This window comes from Telmatherina bonti (genome assembly GCF_933228915.1).
Source record: "Telmatherina bonti genome assembly, chromosome: 5".
NCBI classification, from domain to species: domain Eukaryota; kingdom Metazoa; phylum Chordata; class Actinopteri; order Atheriniformes; family Telmatherinidae; genus Telmatherina; species Telmatherina bonti.
The window spans coordinates 7,986,533-7,990,968 of NC_136623.1; positions in this window are offsets into that span (position 1 = coordinate 7,986,533).

Consider the following 4,436-nt stretch of genomic DNA (forward strand, 5'->3'; position numbering starts at 1 on the left):
TCTCCGCGACTCAAAGCTGCAGTTTGTGGAAAGTGTCACTGGAAGGAGACCTCCACGCATGCCCTCCCCTGGCGGCGCTCCATATAAGGTCATAAATGCCAAATAAGGTCGCTTCCCTCCCTCAGCGCGAGCGCAGGGACCTGAAGGCTCGGTCGTGATTGGCCCAAAAAGTCCGGTAACTGCCTTCTGATTGGTCGGCGCGGGATTAGGATGGATTTGACTGACAGGGGAGGTTGATGGGATCCTCACTTTAAAGTAGGATACAGGATTGTAAATAAAATATTCCGCCTCTCGTGCAGCTTTAAAACAAACCTGATCCTTAGTTTGGAAGAGAATTAAACAACAACAGATTTGTTTTAGGAATTTTCTTCCTTTTTATTTTAATCATCTGAGGAATTAAAGACACGAGAAGGGTTTTAAAGTTGTTTTTACTTTTACAGCTGATGCCTTAAAATTAAGCAAAGTAAGAATTTAACACATGAATATTCTTTAAGAATGAGATTTAATTTGCAGACGTCATTAAATAATAATCATTAAATCATATTTTACATGTTTATTTAGTTTTTATGTGAGATGATTTTATATTTTAGTGAAATTATTTTATTGCCTGCAGCTTTATCCTAAAGTCTCCATGATGAATTTTACCTCCACGCTCCACGTGGCGCCACGGCAGCAGGAAATGTGTGGAAATTCTCTCCGACAATAAAAACTGATTCAGATTTTTATCTGTAGTCTGAACATTTTTATGCATTCATTTTTTGTCCTGGAAAATAGAAGTTCTTGTTGTTTTGGCCTCAGATGAAGGACAGGAGGTCATGGTGGACCTTCCATCCACCATCATCCATCTTGTCTGAAAAGGTCTTTTTTTTCTGATATTCCGGGGGGAAAAAAATAACTTTTTTCCTAAATAACTCCACAAAGTGGACCAAAGTGTTTCCCACACAGAGTCAGCAGAGAGGCCGGTTCCTGAGGTCCCGCAGCGGCGTGGGGAGCTGCTGGTTCTGCCGGACGGGTCCGGTCTGCGCGTCAAAGACACTGGTTTTGGTTCTGATGGACATTTTCACACCGACAGCTGCAGGAATCTCATTATTTTCCCAGATTTGCTCCTGATTTGTCACGTGAAGATAATTTCAACAGCAGCGACGGAGAGGGGTCCGTGTCGTCCTCCAGACCCGCGTGAGACCCGGGTTCACGCTCCCACGCACCCCTCAGCGTGTAAAAACACTCCTACACTATCTGTGTGTTTATCTAGAGGAGGAAACGGACTAATTCTGCACTTTTTCTTCTCCTGAATGTAAAAGCAGAAGGAAAGGCGGTGGAAGGAGCAGAGCTCGCGCACAGGGCCGCGCGCCGGAGGCCATGAAGTTGGCCCCGCGCGCAGCCTAATTGTTGTCACATGTAACCTTACCTGTCTCCCAATTAGCCCAGCGACTCGCTGTTAGGAGATTCCACGAGCTGTGGGACCAGTGACCAGGGGCACCTCGGGCTGATAATTACACCGTAACTCAATCCAGACGCGGCTTATGATCAATCTGAGCAGGATTTCACCCAGAGGAGGCTCATTAAATGAGGATCAGGCTGCTGTCCACCCATTAATCCCCACATGAACTCACAAGGATGGGAAGTTCTTTTTATTTTATTCTGAAAAGCCGACCAGTAACGGATCAAATGGGAGCAATGGGAAGTTTCAGCAGTTTAACAGAGTCTTATGTTAACTGAAATATTACTGAGCAAACAGGACAATCCCCATCAAAAGCAGCGCGTTGCACTGGTGGAAGACTTTTTCTGTCCTTTCCTCTCTGTGACCCCAGCTGTGCTGAATGTTCAGGCTGTAATTATCTGGATATTGCAGGAAAATAAATAAAATATATGCAGTGTTTTATAAAACTGCAGAAGTTTTACGGTAAAACGCGCCAGAGAAGTTTTCAGGAAGATTTTCCAGCGTTTCTTTCTGCTTTTATTCATCCCTGCTGAGGTCTGAGCTCTGGGGGGGGGGTTATTTTATTTTTTTTATTTTGTGTTGCTGTGTCTGATTTTGTACAGTTTTATCTCTGCTTGTTTTAAAGGACTTCATAAATAAAGTTGAGGTCTGGATCCATGTCTCAGGTCCTGGTTTTCTTCTCTTTCTTCTGGACAAAACTTTCACTTTCATGTGCAGCAGATTTTTTAAGGCCTGAAAACATTGTTGTCTTCAACTTGTCCAGTTTTCTTTAAATGGTTTAACCATTTAATGCTGAAATATCACGTGATACAGATGAGTCTACGTTTCTGCGACCTTTTGCGTCACTTTACGGTAAAAACGTTGTTGCGCAATCTGAGCCATGCATTCTGCCCCATGGTGGACACCTTCTGCACCGCAGGAACTTCCACATGTCGCATGGTAATAAATGCCAAGTATCCAAAAATTATTTTTATTTATTTTTTACATTTTGTTGAAAATCTGAATAAAAACTTGAGGTGAAAGAAGTTATGAATCCTCCGCGTTTCTTGTGTCGAGCTTTAGATGGTTAAAGACGCCACACTGAGAAATGCAAAGTTTTCAGCCAACAGCTTTTGCTGCTAAGATCCTGTCAAACTGTCTTATCATCAGTGTTTTCATATACAAACGTATAAATATGAATAAATGATGTTTTTAACAGGGCGATCGTTACAAAATACTTGGAAATTCCCTCTTTTTCTATGATGTTGTATCACAGAACTCTGGTTCATGCTTTGAGTCCCGTTGATGCTCGACTGAGTCTTTGCTCAGTTTCTCAAAAACAATTTGGTGCAGAAAAGAAAAGTGAAACAGCAGCAAATGTCAACTTTAAAAACCTTCAGACACCCTGGAGTTTGAATGCTGAGAAAAACCCGTCTTAATGTTCCAGAAAGGTTCCTCTGTTCCTCTACAACTCTGTTTGTTATCTCTGATTATTTTCTGCTCCCAGTTTCATATTGAAGTCCAGCTGCAGTCAGCATGAGGAGCAAAACCCTCCAGTCTTCGACTGAAACCTCCACTATGAGCTGCTGCCCTTCACCTGGAAGGAAATCAGGATAATCAGAAGGAAACTGGTAAAAAAAAAAAAAAAAAAAAAACTATAATAAAATAAAAAAGGTGTAGCTGCATAATACACCTGAAAATATATTTTAAGACAATGAATGAACTTTTTTTCCCCGTCTTTTATCTTGTTTAGTACAATTAAAGTGTGAAAAGAGTTGCTTTGGGACAGCCTTGACAATAAGCTTCAGTCCTTTCAGAGGTTAGAAGTGTTCCAATGTAATGAGTTTTAATGTGCAGTTCAAACGCATGCTCACAACCTGTGCATGCCAGCACTTGCAAGTTTTGTTTCATCCTATATCCAGGCTTTACATGGGAGCAGAAGGCCACATAGCAGAGCTAACATGTTTGAACACTGAGGTAAGCTCTCCGGACCATAAATTTAGCATCTTATCTGTGACTGATAATTCACCTAACCACAATCTGTGCTGTTTGATGATGCAAACTTTGCCCCGTCATACTGAAAATCTTCTTTCCAACATGTAGAAGAGTTTGCGACATCCTTTTGATGCCTGGTGATGGATGGCCGGGCCAACTGTTGCAGGAGGCCCTGACACACGAGGGTGTCACGGTGAGGCCAAGGGGTGGTAAACATGACCGCAGTGCATGGCCTAGGAAATGCAAGGGCCACCGGTTTACATGTTAATTTATGGACGGCTTGACAGCACCAGTGCCAACAATGCAGCGCTCTGCTTCAGCTGGTGCTAAATATGACCCATTGAGGAAAGGAGCCATCAAGCGAGCAGGTATGCAACCTGAGCGTGCTACTGAAATAGAAATTCAAAGCGAAGAGAGGCGTGTTTGTTCGGAGGTCTTGTGTCTGCAGCCAGCGTCTCCCGTGATCTGTGGACAGATATTATCTGGATGTTCTGCACTCGCAGGAGGTTAAGTGCTCATGTAGTGTTCAGAAAGAGCTGCTGACAGACAGACAAGGCAGGGAAAGATAGTAGTCTGCTTCCATACGTACGAAAAAACACATTTTATGAAAAAAAACAAACTGTTTTCTGGCGACTGGAAAGGATTTTTTTTACGATCTGAGTTTCTTCCAGATGATGATTTTTATTTCAGGAAGAGTTCAGTGCATCTGGAGTCAAAAGCCGTCCTTTATGTCTTTAGATGTTCCTGCACAATCAGATGCTCTTTTGATATGTCAAAGTGATGTTGAGCAACATTTCTCCGGCTTTCTGAACGTTTTTCCAGAGTCAGAAAAAAAGACAATAAAAGCAGAAGATGACAAGAGTCTGTTCACTGTGAAAGAGTAAAAAGGTATTTAACTTTATAGGAATTGTATTTTAGGTATTTCTTCTTCTTTTCTTCAGTCTGACAGGTAGTGTAGTGTAGAAGATATTATCATGTAAAGGTTTCCTGAAAAGAGGATCATCCCACTGAAACTGTGTTG